General features: G+C 28.0%; 1 protein-coding gene across 1 annotated transcript in view; it reads right to left on the bottom strand.

Annotated features, from left to right (window-relative positions):
* LOC113377664 overlaps positions 1 to 22,337 on the bottom strand; it is a 68,410-nt gene that overhangs the window by 31,472 nt on the left and 14,601 nt on the right. Inside the window, exon 2 of the mRNA XM_026618053.1 lies at positions 3,630 to 3,764. The gene's annotated coding sequence lies outside the window, so the exon portion shown is untranslated. The remainder of the gene's footprint in view (positions 1 to 3,629; positions 3,765 to 22,337) is intronic.

Raw genomic sequence — 22,337 nt, 5'->3', positions numbered from 1 at the left:
CACACGCTTTAATGTTTATTGCTTGACAATATCTTGTACGTAAAAAGTGAAATCAATAATGTGGAAGACAAAAAGAAGACACACCTCTAGAGAACGAATAGAAAATAAAAAAGCGTCCACAGTTATTTAAGAAATAGTTATAGAACTTGCAGCCAAGCGGAATGCGTTGAAACCGTAAAAATTTTAACAACATTTTAGGGAAAAATAGAGAAAAATATTTTTGTATACAAGATCATGAATAAACCAGTGGTGCATAGCCTCATGCTCTTTAAAGCAAATTGCTTAAAAAAAAATTATAAAAAAGCTTAAAATGTTTTGATAACTTAGAAAAAAAAGATTTGAGAATTTAAAAAAAAATACTTTTTTAGAAGAGAGATATCGAAGCGCGTAAGCGTCGCGTCACGGCCTAACGGATAAACATTTGTACAGAACCCATAGAAATGTAAACAAAATTTGTACTTATTCTTGAAATCTCTATAAAATATTCGATAATTTGATGTGCAATATGTCTAATGATTATTTTTGTCCGCCAAATGGCATATGCTGGATTTTCGAAACCGATAGGCCTGCCTTCCCAAAAATTTAATCAGTTCTGCACTTCGGTATTACAAATAAAATGTTTTTTGAATCATTCAAATCGGACGCTCCGCTATCTCAAAAACAGAATTACTATTTTTAGCACTTTTGCTCCGTATCCCCAAAACGGCTGCACATGACTTTGTCAAAAACTAATCAACACGTCTCCTCATCAACGTGAATCGAATGTTTTGTAAATTATTCAAACCGGTTGATCCGTGTTCCCGAAATTGTCGGAAAAAACTTGTATTCGCACATACATACACATACATATATTTTTTCTAATTGTAAGGTATGCGAAAATGTTCAGAAACCCATGAAACGTAAAGATAATAACAAATTGCATTTTCTATTTTTTTGTGATTACTATAACTTACCCTACAGGAAGTTAAAAGAATATATGAATGAATATAAAAATAATAACGTCAATGATTTGCACAAAAGAGTAATCTACAAAATGAACTGCATTTACGATATCAAGTTTTTCTGAAGTTTCATTCAAGCACATGACTATCTCGTTAACGTACTCGGAATGACTGGACGTGATAATTTATGCCAGAGAAATGCAACACATAAGTGATCCTCATTTTCCGTATGTATTAGGCTACGGTTATCGTTTAATTTGTAATCCGATTAAAAGTGTGGTAATACGTATCTTAATATGTTATATGTTTTGATGCTATTCATAAATTACTGTATCAATAGTTGCTTTCTGTATTTGCTATAGGCGAAAGTTTCTCGTTTATTACGGCCAGCGTGCCTACACGTACATCTTTGACCCGTTTCCTCGCGTCAACGAAGCATTCTCAAGCATACTTACGTGATTCCCATTCATACACCCAAATGTGTGTAGACTCGCACAACGTTTTCACGTATAAGTATAAATTAGTACAGACACGCCTCTCGCGTCTACATGCGTGCTTTAAATATCGGGCCTTTTTAAAAGAGTCTGAAGATACTTTAATTATCTAGCTGACATTACTATATCAATAGACCAACGTCAGGTTATTCAATTAAACTCGCTGGTAGTCACCAATCTAATTATTTGAAACACTATTCTGGAATACCTACGGAATATACGTTCCATAAAAAACCGTGTAACGCGAAAAATTCGCTCTTATATGAAAAAAACCGTTCTAAACGAATATTACTATAAAAAGCCGTCTTTAACTTCCCGTAGGGTAAGTTATAGTAATCGCAAAAAAATCGAAAATAAAATTTTTTATATATCTTCACGTTTCAAAGGTTTCTGAATATTTTGGCATACCTTAGAAGAAATGGATGTATGTGTGTGTGTGTGTGCGGATACAAAATTTCGTCGACGATTTTGGGAACACCGATCAACCGATTTGGATAATTCAAAAAACGATTCGTATTGATGATGAAGACGTTTAATTTTTAGCAAAGGTAGGTCTAGCCGTTTCGAAGACATGGCAAAATGTGTCAAAAACGGTAAAACATTTTTCTTGTATTGACAAGATGAAGAACTGATTAAATTTTTAGAAAGGCAGGTCCAGCGGTTATGGACTCCCAATAAAAATAAGTTAAAAAAATGTCATTTGGCGGTCAAAAATGGTAATTGGACATATGTACATCAAATTATCAAATATTTTATAGGGGGAAGTTCCAGCAATTTGCCTTAAGGCGCGATGCCATGCACCCCACTAGTAGTTCAGTTTTTAATATGATGAATGAAAAACACATTGGACAAAAATAAATATCAATATATTTAATATCGAACATATTTATTGAATTATAAGAGTATTAATTTATTTCAATAATAAAACAAATATAAAGAAACTGTTTTAAATATAGCACGTTCTTTATAGATAAAAATAAAAATTGATTTGTACAGGTATAACTTTTCTTTTACACTGTTTTTTATTTTCCTCTTTTGCCATTGTCGAACTATAATTATTTTTTATAAATGAAAGATTTTGTAAAAAAAACTATTCTGTTATTTGCTCACCTTGAATAAATTTACGCTATCAATTATATATAAACACCAATTAAAAAAAAGTTTATAAACAATAATTGTCTTTTTTTTCAAATAAACTAGTTTATACACACATAAAATTTAGTTTTGGCATTAAACAAGGATTTCGTCTCTAATCTACAAATCATAGACTACTAAGAATTCGTAGACATAGACATAGACTACTAATAATATAATAAGAATTCGTAACTGTAACATACATTATGTAGTGTTGAATTTTGACAGCAAAACATTTAAATTCTTATTGTAGATACAAGAAAATCATGGTTTAGTTTATAATTTTGTGTAAATGCAAAATTTCGTTAAGCAAAATTTATTTTCAAAAACCGAGTAAAATGGGGGATAGGTGCATTTACTTTAACATTCCTGCAAGATCGTTAATTAAAATTCACCGATTATTAGTTCTGAGTAATTTCCCATTTTGTGATCATTTCCGCATATCCAAAAAAAAGTATACATATACATGTATGTATATGTAATATGAGTGCACAAATTTTGCCATGATAACTCCAGGAAAGATCAATTGATCAATCATCTATGAAATATATTAGAAATGTTAAGGTCGTGGGTATTTCTCTTCTGGTTAACAATTTTTCCATTTATTCTGTTAAATTACGAATTACTATAATGTATACAATGTTTGTGGATTTTTTACCCATAAAATTAAAATTGACAATAGTGTAAGGTTATGTAGAACTGATATGTGAAATAAATTTAAATAATCATGTTATAGCATTTAAAATATTTTAAGCTTTTCAATGAAATATTTAGCAGTATAATAATACACAATGATCATATACACAGTAGGTAATATATATTATAATTGATTATAATTTTAATATTAAATGAAAGATAAGATCAAATAAATAAAGCCTTCATCTTTTTTATACATTTTAACTGATAATGAGATGATGTTGATAATCTCGCAAATGGATAATGAAAATGCTAAACTTATATACTATGATTCAAGCTGTGTTACATGGCACTACAATTCAATCAAAACAAGATAATTCGACTGAACATGGCCAAATTTTATAAAACAGAAGAAAAAAGTTACCTGGTCAATCAGTCCAAAGTAGCTGTAAGTCAGATATGGTAAATGCAAATAAATTTTCCAAGATTATTCGCTTGCTAACGCAGCATCCATTTCCCAAAACGCACCTCGTTCACGTTAAAAAGCCGAGTTGGGAAACTGAAATAAATATTTTTCTTCTGAATTCATTTTAAATAAGTTATGACAAAAACTTATATATTTATTTAGGTAATAATTAGCCACCAAATTGCAAAATATTTATTCAATTTCATGAAATTGCTTGACCACTTCAAAAAATCAAAAATACGCATTTGAAATGTGCTTTATCAGATACATGCTACGAAGAAAGAAGAACGGAAACTTTATAGAAATATTACTATTGATCATCCTGGGATATTATATATTTGATTATCAATTGCATCGATTTAGGTTACGAATAATTTAAATTACTTCAGAAGCGACATATTAAAACGATTTTCTTTCTAATATATTATAAAGTGATTTACTAGATTCAACCTTTTCAAATTAAATGATTGATTAATTCAAACCATGAAATTCGCATAAATAATTCAAATCGACTCATTTGATTCGATGATTCAAATTATCGGATTCAATTCAATTCTTCACATGATCAGATCAAGTTTGACAATTCAAATCACAATATCCAATTCAAATCACCGGATCAAATTCAATTCATAAAATTTTCGGTGTCAAAAATCATATTCGATTTAATGACCTACTCTAGCTTTCTTAATTAGGATCAGTAGGACTGTATTCACAATCAATTTTATGAATTTGAAAATTTTACAAATATTTAGAAATGAGTATGCATATCTGCAACCATAGATAAACAAGTATAAACTACAACATAGATAAACAAGTATTTAGAAATGAGTATGCATATCTGCAACTATATTTGAAACATAGCCGTTCCAAGATTCCTTCTGTCTATCATATGTATTTCATAAAATACCAAAGTCAGCCAAAATTTACTAAATCATTAATTTGTTTATACATTAATTTAATGTCATTACTCGTAGCCATATCCTGTCCATAGTCGAAAATGAATGTAAATTTCCATAATAGTGAGATGCACAATAACTATTAGCAAGCAAAGGTAATAATATTGACAGTGCATCAAGTAAATTTGCCTGCAGCTGTAAATTCAACCATTATTTAACACCAGAAAGTACTTTTATGTCAATTCAGGTAAAATGCGCATGATACTCCATTGAACGACGAGTCCTAGAAACAATGCACAGCATAAACATCTAACTGAGCAGCAGATAAGCTTAATGTACGTCAAGAATTCTAAACAGGTTTTTGCTTTATAAATTAAATAGCATGTTGAATGACACCATCAGCGGATTTAATTTGTTGACTAAAATCATTATACCTCTTATCAATAGTATGTATGTACTTTAGTATTACAATAGACAATGTTTTCTTTTAATATGAAGAATTAATTCAACACAAATAACCTTCCCATATCGAAGCGGTATGCTTTGGACTTTGACCGAAGAAATTTAACGCAGAAATATTACGTTAACGAACGAAGTTAGCTGGTGAAGCAAAATTCGTTATTGATCAACGAAATAGAGAATCATATTACCTAATACTGGCTTTTCCAGACTAACACTTAATCGATATAAACACAACGATTAGAATCGATGACAATAATATTGATTATATATTCAAATAATATATTTCAAACTGGTTTAATTACACTTTAATGTAAACTTGTGTTTTGTTCTATTCAGGTTAAAAGGTAATCGAACAAAGCGATCGCGCATACTTGATCTCATTTTATTCCCTTTGCTTTTGTTCAAGGCGTTTAGCATTGAAATTTTCCTCTATAACAGTTTAATTTGAATTATTTATTTATGGTTAATTATTCTTTCATCAATGTACAATAATTCACATATTATTTATTAGAAATAATTAAAACACGTTGAAAATTGATGCTGTATATTCATAAAACACTACGATATGAAATTACTGGTGAGTAACTAGTGCGGCTGTTCGAGGTGAGGGAAAAGCGTGGAAGTGATGGAAATGCATACGATTAAGGTTTGTGCTCGCAATCTCCAATAAATTTCACGGTGACTCCCGCTTATCATACATAGAGCAGTATTGTATATATATATATATATATATATATATATATATATATATATATATATATATATATATACGAGGTCTGTTCAAAAAGTACCCGGAATTTTCGTTTTTTCAAAAAAATATTTATTTATTCGTCTGCATTAATGTGGTCCCCTTCAAAGTAGTCCCCCCCAGATATAATACACTTATGCCAGCGTTTTTTCCAATTTTCGAAGCACCCTTGATATTCACTTTTTGATATGTCCTTGAGCACTCTCAGCGATTTTCTTCAATCGAGGAAAACCGCAGTCCTTTCATGGGTCTCTTCAACTTTGGGAATAGGAAAAAGTCGCACGGAGCCATATCTGGTGAATTTTTGCACTTTGCAACACTTTATTTCATTTTTTACGCAAAATTTAATACAAATTCTTTGACTTTTCAATTCTTCCATTGTAAAAATCGCCGAGCTCAGAAAAACACGTCGAACCTTAGCGACTACCACAGACAAAGTAAACAGTGAATATAGCTGAAAATTTCATCATACTTTAGGGGCATGTATACCAACACAATAAAAAAAAAATTTTGACAATCAGACACTCCAGACCCGCGAAATTTAATTATTAGTAATTCCGGGTACTTTTTGAACACACCTCGTATATATATATATATATATATATATATATATATATATATAAAGTTATAGTTGTGTACCCACAAACATTTAATGCAATCTTGGAATATGCTGTTGCTAACTATGTCCCACCAACCCCAAATAGCCAAAACTAAATTATGTTATTCAAAATTCTAAGCCATTTACCGGATTTGGACCTATTCCGAAATAAACTAGCTGTAAGTGGAATTCTCTCTTAAGGCAATTAGGACATCGTGCCTTAAGGCAAATTGCTGGAACTTCCCGTACCAAAAATTATTATTTTTTTTAAAAACGATTAACATTTTTGAAAAAAAATTACTTCGAAAAAATAAGATTTTTGAGAAACTATAAATTTGACAAAAATTTACTTTTTTTTGAAAAAAAAATTGAAAAAAAAATTATGTATTTAAAATTTTTTTTTTAAATTATTTTTTTTGAAAAAAAATGTTTTCTTTATTTAGACATATGTTGGAAGATCTGAACTTTTTTTCAAAGCAATCGTACTGCTTTATATTCATAGAGACAAAATATAAAGCGCGTAAGCGCCGCGTCGCTGTCTAACGGGTAAACATTGGTACGGAACCCATAGGAATGTAAACAAAATTTATAGTTATTGTTAAAATCTCTATAAAATATCTGATAATTCGATGTGCATATGTCTAATGATCACTTTTGACCGCCAAATGGCATTTTTTTTTACTTTTTTTGTTAGATCTCCGAAACCGCTAAAGCTGCCCTTATAAAAATTTGATCAAATCTTCATCTTGTCAATACAAGTAAAATGTTTTTTGAATTATTAAAATCGGACGCTCCGTTCTATTAAAAACTAAGGTACCGTTTTTGGCACTTTTTGCCCCATATCTTCGGAACGGCTAGACCTACCTCCGCCAAAAACTAATCAGCACGTCTCCTTATCAATACGGATCGAATGTTTTTTAAATTATTGAAATTGCTTCATCCGTGTTCCCGAAATCGTCGACGAAAATTTGTATCCGCACACACATACATAGTACGCACACACACACACACACACACACACACACATACATCCATTTTTTCTAAGGTATGCCAAAATATTCAGAAACCTCTGAAACGTAAAGATATATAAAAATTTTCATTTTCGATTTTTTTGCGATTACTATAACTTACCCTACGGGAAGTTAATAATAAATGCTAAAAGTCATGTAAATTATTTGCTATATAAGAGCGATACCTCGCATAACGTTCCAGAAGTAAGTTCGTTGAAACATATTTATAAAAAATAAGATATTTTATACATATAATTGAGACATTTACAATTATTAGTTGCATTCAGAAGAAGAAGAGTGATACTGCTCTCTTTTTTGCTACTTTAGCTCCTAAATTTTTAAAGAAACTGTTGATCGTTGTTTGTTTTACTCCTTCTTTAAGACGTACAAAAATTTATAAACTTGTCATTGTACAAATTGCTGATCTGCTGTTTGAATAGTAAACATTTATAATTTCATGCATTTCTTTCTAGTTGACCAAAAAGTACTTTTTGGACGCCCTGGTGATCGGCTGACTGGTCTCTTCCTTAAAAGACCTTTGGGGTATCAATGTAAATTATATAATAACGAGAAAGTTTTAAGATGAGCTTTTCCTCCAACAAGTATATTTTCAAAGCGAGCAAAAATTTCAATTGAACTGCCTTGAGCTTCGAAAACTTTTTGAACTACATTGGGCAACATATTTGTGACTACAAATAATAACGGTTTAGTACGCTGTGAGAAGCAAAGTTTGTTGTGTGGAACGTGTGGAATATGCTTGTATAAATCAAAATTCGAATTTATAATGCAGTCTCGCAAATTTATTAAAAAAGGAATTTATTCAGGTAAAAGCTTTTACAAACGAAATTCATGCAGCCCACTATTACCTTTTATTAGCACAACATGCATATAAAAATCAAGACAACGATGCGGCGCTGGTTTCTCTTTGGCACCAAATATCTGTCCGCATAAGAATTAATTTATAAGTATAAAATTAGCGATATAATATGAATGGTGAAGATCCAGTTCTAACTGTATGGGAATTCCAATAAAGAATGATGCGTTTAAATAATATGAGTCTAAGCTGTTTTGTTTTACATCCGTAAAATAATGATCTACCAAGCACATAGATATAAAAGGTATAATATATATATATATATATATATATATATATATATATAAATATATATATATATATATATAAATATATATATATATATATATATATATGTGTGTGTGTTTGTATGTGTGTTGAAACGCAAGTAGTTCCAAAACGTCGTAAAAAACTACCTTCAAAAAACTTTGTTTTTCATTTGGATTAACTTTTCAGAAAACAAACGAACATACACACACATTTATATATATATATATATATATATATATATATATATATAAGTGAGGGAGAAGATAAAGTGAGCTGACAAGATAACAAATGAAAAAGTCCTAAGAAGAGTGAGCGAAGAAAGGACTCTACTGAGCACGATCCTGAAAAAAAGAAAACTGGACCCATTCTGCAAATAGAGTGCCTCCTGCACGACGTCGTCGATGGAAAAATAGTAGGAATAAAAGGATTGGGAAGAAGAATGTAGATGATTGACGACTTACGCGAGAAAAGGAAATACAGAGAACTGAAAGCCGAAGTACAGGACTAGGAAGCATGACAGCAGAATTTTGGAAAAAAAAATCATAAAAACGCATATGAAGTTATTAATGGTCATTAAATAGTGGTAATAAAGTGGTAATGAGGAGAATAAACAAGGGAGAGGAAGAAAATCAGTGATTTTATGGTGCTCTAATACCATGGACCTGCCTTCGGACAGACTACTATTTATTAAATATATATGTATGTATATATCAATACTAAGTGCGGAACTGTAATATTAGCGTTATTTCCGCGGTTACGTAAACGATCTCGACAAACGTGAAATGTGCGAATTGTTATTTCGAAGAAAACTCGTGTTTAAGAACTAAAATTTTTGTATGTCATACTTCAATCATTTTGAGTTTTGGACAAGATAATCATCTTTCGACCTTGTCTTTTTGGGAAACATATTTTCAGATATTTTTTCAGGTATTGTTTGATACAAAAAATATCAGCGAAAGATTTACAAAATTCACTGTGACATTTTTGATAAAATGTTATGATACACAATGTTCCATAAGCTAAAGTTCCAATATTTCATATCTACGAGAAAGAATGGCATAAAAAATAATTCAAGATCGTTAACGAAATGTTTCCCAAACAAGAAAAAAAATTGGCAATCTAGTAAAAGTGAACGTAAAGCAAGGAAAAAAATGAAGAAATACACCTACAAAAATATTTACTATTTCCGCAATATAATGAAATGAATGAAAGGGCGCACTCGTTGCACAGGTGTATATCGCGCATGTTCTCAATTCCAATATAATAGTGAAATGAACTCAAAAAATGTATGGCATAAAATGCCATAACTTGTTGATAGATTTAAAAAACTAGTGGTGCATGACCTTAAAGAAAATTGCTGAAACTTCTCGTACCGAAACTTAAAATACTTAAAATTTTTGGAAAGCCTTGAAAAACTAGATTTTTGAAAATATCGAATTTTTTGAAAAAAAAATCAACTTGTTTGAAAAATTAGATTTTTCTATATTTTAATTTTTTTTTGAAAATTTTGAATCTTTTTTCAAAGCAATCGCGTTTCGTTCGCTGTTTCATAGACAAAACATCGCAGCGCGTAAGCGCCGCGTCGTAGTCTAACGGATAAACATTAGTACAAAATTCATAGAAATGTTATCAAAATTTGTACTTATTACTAAATCTCTATAAAATATCTGATAATTTGATGTGCATATGTCTAATGATCATTTTTGACCGCCAAATGGCAGTATTTTTGAAACTGTTAGACCTGCCTTTGCCAAAAACTAATCAGCACGTCTCCTCATCAATGCAAATTGAATGTTTTTTTTAATTAATCAAATCGGTTGATCCATGTACCCGAAATCGTCGACGAAGATTTGCATTCAAACACATACACATACACAAATACATCATTTTTTTATAAAGTATGTCAAAATGCTCAGAAATATTTAAAACGTAAAGATATATTAAAATTCTCATTTTCACTTTTTTGCGATTATCATAATTCACCCACGAGAAATTAAAAATAATATAAAAGATAACTGACTAAATAAGTAGAAATTTGCAAAATGTGATAGGTAGTGAAAAAAAAATTTTTTTAATAAGTTAAAAATGTAATATTTGTTGATGTTAATAAATGTACTAAATATATGTATTTAATGTATTTATGTATGCATGAAATATAGTTTTATATTTTAAATCATTAACGATAATTTAAAATAATACGTCGAACTATTTCAATTCATAAAATAAAATTTAATAATATTTACAGAATGACTCGGAAAAAAGGGTTTTATTTTGAGCAATTAATAATAATATGATTTGAAGAATTTAGCGACTAAATTACCCGTAGTTTTTTGTAAAATAGTAAAAAACTAATTATAGCTTACATATAATTCGATATACATTTCTTTGTTTGAGTCTAATTATATAAAATTACGAAACTTGCAGCAAGCTGTTTTGCAGATTTTGCAGATTTTGCAGACATATACTTGAATAATAAATAATAGTAACAAACGGCTCAGAAGCTTATTCAAACAATGATTCTATATTAATATGTGGTAATATTTTTCTGCACATGTAATGCATATTGAATCTATACTATAAATTAATTTTGCTGAATCGAAAATTGAAAGTTTAATGACTTCAAAAAAAAATCTATTCTAATAAAAACGATATGCTTCAAATTTCAAGCGCATCAAGCAAATATACATGAATCGATTTGGGTTTGGCAACAGAAAGCATAATTTGAACATAGGAAAATACATATGTATTTCTTTTAAAAACTTTGTAAGTCAATGTTAAACACATATGCAGACGTAAGCACGCCACATACATATAAAAATTATGTTCGGTGTTGCTTATACTAATATAAATTTTCATATGAGATGAAACTCTAATCAAATTCGGTCTATATATTAAATTATAATTTTGATGAAAATTATGAACTAGAATACCGTAAACACGTTTAATTTTACTAGAAGCATTGCATTGAAATATTTTCGAATCTGTATTCTACCATTTACCTTATTATCTTTCCATATATATTATTAACAAACAAGGCTACATAGATAAGACAGGCTATTTAAACTTTTACACACCCTTTGATGTGCATGCATATGGAGCAAATAATAAAGAATTCTTTAAGGAAATTAATTAACTTCCCGTAGGATAAGTTATAATAAGTAATCGCGAAAAAATCGAAAATGAAAAATTTTATATATCTAGGTATCAGAGGTTTCTTAACATTTTGGCATACCTTAAAAAAAATGTGTGTGTATGCGGCAACAAACTTTTGTGGACGATTTCGAGAACACGGATTTGAATAATTCAAAATACATTCGATTCGTATTTATTGGGAGACGTGCAGTTTTTGACAAAGGCAGGTCCAACCGATTCGAAGATACGGGGCAAAAAGTGTCATGAATGACAAATCAGTTTTTGAGACAACGAAGTGTTCAATTTGAATGATTCAAAAAACATTTTAGTTGTATTGACGAAGTAAAAAACTGGTGTAATTTTTGCGAAGGAAGATCCAGCGGTTTTGGATATACAGAGGAAACGTTTCAAAAATGGCATTTGGAGGTCAAAAATGAACATTAGACATATGCACATCAAATTATTAGATATTTTATATATATTTCAATAATAAGTACAATTTTCGTTTACATTTCTATGGGTTCCGTACCAAAGTTTATCCGTTAGACTGAAATATGGCGCTTACGCGCTTCAATATTTCATCTCTAAAGCAGTTACACAGTGCTATTGCTTTTAAAAAAAGTTCAGAATTTTCTAAAAATTTCAAGATACAATAAAAATTCCAGTTTTTCAAGTCTTTTTTAATTTCAAAATTCTCAAAAATCATTTTTTTTTTTTTTTTGAAAATTTTAATTCTTGGTACAGTTCCCAAAAAAAACAGAATTTTCTAAAAATTTCAAGATAGAATAAAAATTCCAGTTTTTCAGGTCTTTTTTTTAATTTCAAAATTCTCAAAAATCACTTTTTTTAATTTTTTATTTATTTTTTTTTTTTTTTGAAAACTTTAATTCTTGGTACAGTTCCCAGCAATTTGTCTTAAGACACAATGCGATGCACCACTAGTATATCTTTAATTTTTAATTTGCTTGTTAATAGATAAAATACCATCCATATCTATTTTTTGTTTAAAAAAACCAGAAGTACTCGATAACGTAAGCGAAAGTAGAAATGAGTAACATTAGCACACGTTCTGTAAAAAACAGCGCTGGAGAAAGAGTTGAATTGCAAAACATATTACATTCATAGCCAGTGGATATCACATGCACTATACTGTTAAGTATTAGCAAATGTAAAGAAATTTCAATACAAAAGAGATTCATCGCTTAAAAAGTAATGCCAAATTCTATTTAATATGAAGTTATTCATGTGTACTTATTATATTTATACAAAAGCGCACATATACATAAATGTATATAATTACAAATATTTGGACAAAGACAATTTATTTATAGCATATACTATATATATATATGAATATATATATATATATATATATATATATATATATATCACAATTTTAATTTAAAAAAACTAAACTAATATCGAATAAAACAAAATATATAATACATTCTAAAAAATCGAGTTCGTCAAAATTACTTTCGCTGACACTTAAGAAATGCCACAATATCTTCCGAATCTACACATATACTTCGTAAAATTCCTCTGTACAATAAAATAAAAATTTAGCTCACAAGCAGGTGAAATATAAACATTTTATTAACATTTATAGATAATTAAATTATGTACTTTAAAGTGAATTCGTAATAACTTTCGAAATTGCATTGACCGTTAATTTCTGAAAAATCGAACCTTACATTCACAGAGTATGTAATTTTTGTATGATATAATATTCAGTATTTGAAATTTGGTTGAAAATAAAGCAATAACAGATTTTTTTTGGAAAATCGTACTTATTTCAGAACATGTGCCTATATAGAAAATTAAACTCACAAATATATGTATCGCAATAAATTTGTGAATTCTATATATTATACAGTTATACTATAGTAATTTAGAATTATATGATCTATCTATATATATATATATATATATATATATATATATATATATATGTAAATATACATATGTATACGATATGTATGATACTATATATACAAATTATATATAATGTGCATGTATACTATATATTATTATTATAGGTTGTCAAATATCTCCCTTCCGCTTTTTTGCTCTTGGTTTATAATACAAAAAGGCGGAAGGGAGATATTTGACTACCTAATATATAAATATATATATATATATATATATATATAATATATATATATATATATATATATATATATATATATATATATATATATATATATATATGTGTGTGTGTGTGTGTGTATGTATATGGATTATGTAGAGCTTCAAACAAAGAATCTAAGTGTAATGAATAACCCAACAAGTTTTTTAAGAGATTATTATTTATTATCGACGTTTCGATCCTAAGTGCGTTCCATCTTCAGGACACCTGTCAATTTTTTATTACAATTGTATTATTTGTTCGAAGCTTTACACAATATTTACAAATCCAAGACTCAACCATATAATATATATATATATATATATATATATATATATATGTATGTATATATATATATATATACATATGTATATTTAATATGTAATATGTATGTATACTATATAATATATAGTACACATATATATATATATATATATATATATAATTTGTAGATGTGCAATAAATACAAATTATCTGCAAATTATATATATATGCATAAAATGAAATTTTACAGATAAAATTTGAACATACCTGTAACGAACTGTATCAAATAAGAGACTAGAACACAAATTAACGGTTCGGTTAAAATACGTGATTATACAAAACACTACACGCGAATGTGACTGTATTATTAACACATTCCGTATTAAAAGATCCGCGTCTAACGACACCAAAAATCTGACTAAACTAAAAACCAATGCCGGCATAATTCATATTGGCGCAACGTTTCATTCAATAACGCGGTCCGCAAGAGTGCGTGAATTGTTACTACGCTTATTATCCGCCTAACAGTCCGGTTTCAATCATTGTACAAACGTCACAAACGTTTTTGCCATATCGACATTGGCCATGTATTCAATTTCTATCGCGATTTATCGATCACTTACCAATCTAATTGAGCTACGATTACTTGACAATGATAATCAAAATTGTAAAAATTATTAACCATGACCGTATGGAGTGAAATAGTTACCACGGATGATTGTTTCACAAAATTACTGTTTTTTGAATGAAAAACTGATAATCGTTATGTATATATATATATATATATATATATATATATATATGTATGTATATTTATATTTATATATTTATCTAGGATAGAGTAAATATGAAAATATAATGGCATAAATGCTAAGCCAGCACGCAAGGCTGCAAAGTGAGTAAAAATCATTTTCACCAAATATAAGTGCATAAGTGATGACTAAAGGAATATAGCAATAACTGGCAAAGGTATGAGTTCGAACAAGTTAAGGTACAATCTGATAACTAAAAGTCATTCACCAAAATTTTTGTACTATTGACCAAAAAAATCTTAAAATTCGTACTATATTAGCTTTTACCTGGGGACTAAATTTTCATAGTGTGTTAAATATTCTGTAGTAAGTGTACTCTCCGATTAAGAGGGAAAAGTAAACGGTTTCTTAGAAATAATCATCAGAGTTATAATTGCTTATTTGGTTTCAAAAACAGCGGGATTTTTTCTCTTTTTACATCTTTGCACCATGATTTCATCATGAAACATCAGCAAATTTTTTGGTAATACTTAGAATGTCAAAATCGAATGGCAATCCATTGATTCGGTGTCAGGGTATGATGAAAACAGGGGATGAGTATAAAAATCTAATATATAATATAATTGATTTGTGGTGTCTCTCAGACCATGGACCTGCCTTCGGGCAACTTGAAAAATTTAGATATAACAAACGCAAAACAGCAGCGCAATTCTAGTAATTATAAGAAAAAAATGCGGAAATGATAAGTTGTACAAGATTAATAAACAGCATTGAGAATATTTATAAACAATTATAGCGATTTGGCTTTAGAAGCAATTTGTAATAATCATATTACTAATAACAAGCCGTTAATACTTTGACAAATATATACATATATAACATATATATTATAGTTTAAATACAAATATATATATATATATATATATATATATATATATATATATATGTATATATATAGTTTTGTCGACGTTAATACATATTTGAAGTATTTTGCAGCCCAATCGTCGAATTAAAAAAAGGTTAAAATAGAAAAATTCTATATTCTATTAAATTATTGGGAAGGCAATATGTGTCCATAATTATGAAAGTGGTCTAAGTCATATATTTCTTGTTTCAAGATATTTAATGAATTGTATTTGAATAAATTGAAAAATGTTTTTACATTATGCGAAATTTAATTTTCAATTTTATTAGTCATAATTAATGGAAATGTATTATGAATAGTGAATTTCATACGATAATAATGTTTTTAAAGTTTGAATTGACTTAGACCATTTTCAAAATTAACTGAATGTCCTATAAATGACTTAAAGCAATAAAGAACTTTGAGTTTTATATGAAACAATAATTTTATTGAAATAATTCGTAAGCATTTATTAATTATTTTTAAACGGTAATCCATTTTTATCATTATTTCGAGTATTTAAGATGGTGTATAATGGAAGTAATTTAATGTTTCCGTATATTTTTGGTCTTCCTTTTTTAGGCGAAAGATCCAGAACGTGAAATGTAGAATCATCTGAAGAAATTTTATAAAACATTTTATAAGGTTCATTATTCAAGAATCTCAACCATTGAATTTGTAGCCAAGAGACAGATTCGTCCGCGGTATTTTTTACTCTTCTTGTTATTGTTTCTAATGATTTCGTTGAAATAAAATCCGGCTGCGACATTCGCTTTATCGAAAATGTATTGCTTCTTTATCAATTCATAATAATGCTCAGGGTTGTATAAGTAATTTGCTTTTCTATCAACCCAAAATCACGATCATTCGGTAGAAAGAAATGACCTGATACCAAAAATTTGTGGTCTACCGTTTCAATATTATTATTTGATGACTGAGCCACGTGCCATTTTCAAGATGTTCATATAATTTCTTTAAATTTTTGACTTAGACCACTTTCATAATTAACACTAAATGAATTCCATATAATGTTGAAATTACAACCACTATCTAACGGTTCTTTTTTGACAATTTCGTAGAAATTACATTGAATGCATTTAGTTTAAACTAATGTGGTATGAAATAACTGATAAACTCATTTTTTTTTTTAATTTTGACTTAGACCACTTTCATAATTATGGGCACATATGTGCTCTTTTAATTTTCTCTCTTATTAATTATTATTAATTATGATGTTCTTTTGCATTAGTGTTCAATAAATTTTATATATTTTTTTATGTTTCTCCTGGTTCGATTACTGAATGATGACACACATTAAGTGTCGAAACGTTGAATAAAATAAAGAATTTTTCTATTTTAATATTTTTCTTAATTCGACGATTGGGCTACAAAATACTTCAAATATATATATATATATATATATATATATATATATATGCATATATATTAGATGGTTGAGTTTTGGATTTGTAAATATTGTGTAGAGCTTTGAACTAAAAATCCAATTATAATGAAAAACTAAAAAAGATTTTTAAAATATATTTATTTATTATTCACGTTCCGGAGTTAAGTACATTTCATCTTCAGGACATCTGCCAAGAAACATGATCTTGATTAGATATAATAAAACCAAAACAATATACTTAAGAAAAAATAAAAATTAGTGAATTTTTATAAAATTTATAAAATTATAAGAGGAATAATTTCCTCTAATAATCCTATAATATAATTAGAAATATTTTTTAAAGATTTTTTAAAAAATGGGAATTAAGAAAAACAGAATTATTTATTTGAATGATTGATTATACACTAACACTTTACATGTCACTAAAGCAGTTTTTTCTATAAAATCTATGTTAATTTGATTTTTTAACTTTTTTAAGAAAAAGAACAATGTAACCGATAATGTTATTTTTTAATTCTTATGATAAAATCAAAAAATAACATAATTTCAGTTACAAAATTTTTTCTTTTTTTTTTTAAATTAATAAAATCAAAACAATATAGATTTTATAAAAAAAATTGCTTTAGTGACATATAAAGTTTTAGTGTATATTCATTCAGGTGAATAATTCTGGAGTTTCTGAATTCTCATTTTTTAAAAAAGCTTTTAACAATCATTTTAATATTTCGTTATATAATGCATTCATCTATTATTATTTTTATTTTATTTTTATTTTTGTTATATTTTGCACAATTTATTCTTCTTCAAAGTTTTATTAATGTTATAAAAATCCACTAATTTTTATTTTTTCTTAAGTATATTGTTTTGGTTTATTTATATTTGATCAAGATCATATATCTCTACAGATGTCCTGAAGATAAAACGTACTTAGTTCCGAAACGTCGATAATAAATAGAAATCTCTTTAATTTTTTTATTTATTATTACTATTGGAATATATTCTTGAATGTTGATTTTCAGCCAATCGTCGAAAAAAAAGAATACAGATATAATATAATATTTATTTATACGTTTCGACACGGTTGTGTGTTATCATTCAGCACTACTATTTCGAAAATTTTTTCAGTGTTTATAAATATATCATAATATATTTTAATTTTTTTTATTTTAATTTTATTTTTAAATATAATCAATTTTTTACTGGTCATTCTATCTTTTAATCTAAATAAAATATATTTTCCTTCTTTTAGATACTGAAAAAAAATTCAAAAAAAGTGTTGCTGAATGATGACACACAACCGTGTCGAAACGTATAAATAAATATTTTATTATTTATTAGTTTTTTTTTTTATTTCGACGATTGGCTGAAAATCAACATTGAAGAATATGTCTCAACGTCGAACAAATAAATCTAAATCTTATATATATATATATATATATATATATATATATATATATATATATATATATATATATATATATATATATATACACGTGTATCAGTTTCTGTATCATACATGTGTTTCCAAATATTGAGCCCACGCCCCATAGTAGGGCAATTTGATAATTAAGGGTAGATTTGAAAATGGACATGTTTTAAGGAAACAACCATTTTTATAGGTTAAAATATATGTAACTAATAGGTATTTATATATATATATATATATATATATATATATATATATATATTTATATTTATATGTATATATGATATGTTAAAATATATTATAATAATTTTGATGTTTTAATTAATATGTGAGTCAAAATCTTGCAGGTAATATATCAAATAAAAATTGCAGAAATTCATAAAATCTTTATTATTTCCATAAAATAATTTATTAATATATTTTTTACACATTTTTACAATTTTTATATGCTGTATTGCTCTGAAGATTTTGGCTCACAAATTTCAACAAAATTAAATAAAAATTAAAAAATATTATAACACACACACACACACACACACACACACATATATATATATATATATATATATATATATATATATATATATATATATATATATATATATATATATATATACATATATTAGTGTATCTAATGCTTTCATTGTGCTATATTTAAAATTTGCTTTACTCTAAATAGTAATGCTTGCTGTGTAGAAATTCAAGAGAAATAAAACAAATAGGAATTTATCTTACCTGTATATGTTTAATTGTAAAATTTCCAAATTTCCACGAAAACTACTTGCACTACTTCTTTTCTCGAAACTACCGAGCACCCATTTGAAAAAGTGTCATTTCGAATATATAAAAATATTTGTGGTCAAATTTAATAATTTATAAATATAACTAAATTTAATACTTTGTTAGGCTATAAATCGCAGCACATTTTGATAGATAGCTTTTATTTATCGAGTTACAATCAATTTAAAATTGATTTTGACATTTTAGTTGTGAAATAAATATAGGTTAGAATACTTGAAGGCGTAAGCTAGTGTCATACAAATATGGTACGTATTTAAATACTGCTTTAGATATTAAAATAACGATTAATCGAATATAAATATAAATAGAATTCGCTACATAATACTCAATACGACTCCTTTCCCCGGCAAACTTTATAAACAAGATAGACCATATAACATCCATATAATTAGATCAAAGATAAACAACTATCAGCACCTAGGATACACCCATAACAGAACAGATACTCCAACTTCAAAACTATCAAGCGATGCGAAGTTCGAGCGATGCGCCATCTGCGTAAGCGCTTCGATGAACTACAGGCACAAAGCAACGTAAAGGCACGGACGACTACTGAAAAGGATAATTACGTTACAGGAATATCGATATATTGTAACGGGCACGAACTTTCGTGTAATAACGCTTTTTTGGTTTAAACTAGTAGTGCATGGCATCGTGCTTTAAGGCAAATTGATGGAACTTCTCGAAGAGAAAACTTTAAACTTTTTTGAAAACTTTAAAAAAATAGATTTTAGAGAATTTTGATATTTTTGAAAAAAATGTCTTTTTTGGAGATTTTTTATTTTTTTCATGGATTTTGAAATTTTTGAAATTTTTGAAATTTTTGATTTTTTTTTAAAGCAATCGCGCTGCGTTGTTGTTTTGGAGACGAAATATTGAAGCGCGTAAGCGCTGTGTCGCAAAATAACGGATAAACATTGGCACGAAACCCATAGAAATGTGAACAAAATATATACCTATTATTAAAATTTCTATAAAATATCTGATAATTTGATGAGCCTATGTCTAATGATCATTTTTGACCGCCAACTGACGGTTTTTTTCCTTTTTTCACTCGATCTCCGAAACCGTTAGACCAGGCTTCCTAAACATTCAATTATTTCTTCACTTTGTCAATACAAGTAAAATGTTTGTTGAATGATTGGAATCGGATGCTCTGTTCTCTCAAAAATCAGCACGTTTTCTTATCAATAGAAATCGAACGATTCTTAAATCATTCAAATCGGTTGATCCGTTCCCGAAATCGTCGACGAAAATTTGTATCCGACACACACGACGCACATCCATTTCTTTAAAATACGAAAAAATGTTCAGATACGTTCGAAACGTAAAGATAAATAAAAAAATTTATTTTCATTTTTTTTTGCGATTGCTATAACTTACCCTACGGGTTTTTTCTCACCTAGCATCCCGCAAAGTCAAATGTAATTTTCAGATAATTAAATTACATGATTATTTTTATTATAAAATATTTAATAGTATTTGCTTGTATCACTTTGTATTTTATTTTCAAGAAATACAAATTACTATGTCTAAAACTAATGAAATATAATTAAATTACCATAAATAATAAATTGACATAAATCTAACATTTAATGTAATAGTAGTGCATGGCATCGTGTCTTGAGGCAAATTGCTGGAACTTGCTGCACCGTAATCGACTGTTTCGGAATTTTTGAAACTCATTCAAGTCAGTTGATCCATGGTGTCGAAAATGTCGAGAAAATTGGTATAATGATATTTATATTCACTTTCACTTATAAGTAAACTTCAAACAACATAAATGTTGGTAGAGAACCCAAAGTATTGGGTTCTATAAAATATCTGATAATTTGATGCACAATGATGATTTTTTATCGCAAAAAGGCATTTTTTCTCATTAGATCTTCGAAACCGCTGAACCTACCATCACAAGAATTTTGGCAATACAAGTAAAATGTTTTTAGAATCATCCAAATCGGACGCTCCGTTCTCTCAAAACCTGATTTACCATTTTTGGTACTTTTTGCCCCGTATCTTCAACGGCTGGACCTGCCATGTCCAAAAACTTATTCCTTCACCCAATCAATAAGAATCGAATGTTTTTTGAATCATTCAAATCAGGCACTCCGTTCTTTCTAAATGTGAATTTCAATTTTTATCACATTTTGCTTCGTATCTCCAAAACGGCTGGACCTATATTTGCCAAAAATTAATCAGTATGACTTCTAGTTCCAGAATGTTTTTCGAATCATTGAAATCGGTTGAGCGGAAAACGTCGACGTTTTGTATCCATTCATACATACATACGCACATGCACACACGTAATCTATTTTTTCTAATTGTAAGGTAAGTAGGCCAAAATGTTCAGACATTTTAATTTGTTGGTATAGAAACTGATGAATTATTTATTAATGTAATATTTTTTTCGATGATTTAATTGAGCTATGAGATGAAAATTATGATTATTTGTAACTAATAAAAGTCTAGATAAAATTTTATTTATATGTTTTCTCGATAAGAATAATGTAACTAGTTTCAAAGTTATTCCAGAGGAGGCAAACGAAAAACTATTGCAGGTGATACGTGTTAGCACACTGCGGCAAAACTTAATTAAAAATGCCCAATGATTAAACAACGCAGACGCACAGTATACAATCAAGAATTTTATCAGTTTTTATCGCCGTAAACAATAAAAATTAAGTTAAAATGTGTAACAGGATGCTTCTGCTTGCTATTTGTATAATATATAATTTATTAAAAAATACGCTAGTATCTACTTAAAAGCTAAGCAGTTGCGTAATCTCAATCAATGTCTATTTAATTGTTATTGAATTTTCGAAATATGTAGATCTATTTGTTTTATCTGAAGATATAAGCAAAAAGAATTAAGAAGACATGCATATACTAAAACACAATTTTTTATCGTGTATGTAGAAGTACTCAGATTGCCATTAAAACTTCAAGAAGGCTTAAACATTTTTTTTACTTTATACCAGTGACTTTCCTTCACTATACTTCAACTGCTACATATGTTG

This window comes from Ctenocephalides felis, unplaced genomic scaffold, assembly GCF_003426905.1.
Source record: "Ctenocephalides felis isolate EL2017-DRISC unplaced genomic scaffold, ASM342690v1 CF-g0.4_SCAFFOLD_01886, whole genome shotgun sequence".
Classification (NCBI taxonomy): domain Eukaryota; kingdom Metazoa; phylum Arthropoda; class Insecta; order Siphonaptera; family Pulicidae; genus Ctenocephalides; species Ctenocephalides felis.
This window is presented reverse-complemented; position numbering and strand designations above follow the sequence as displayed.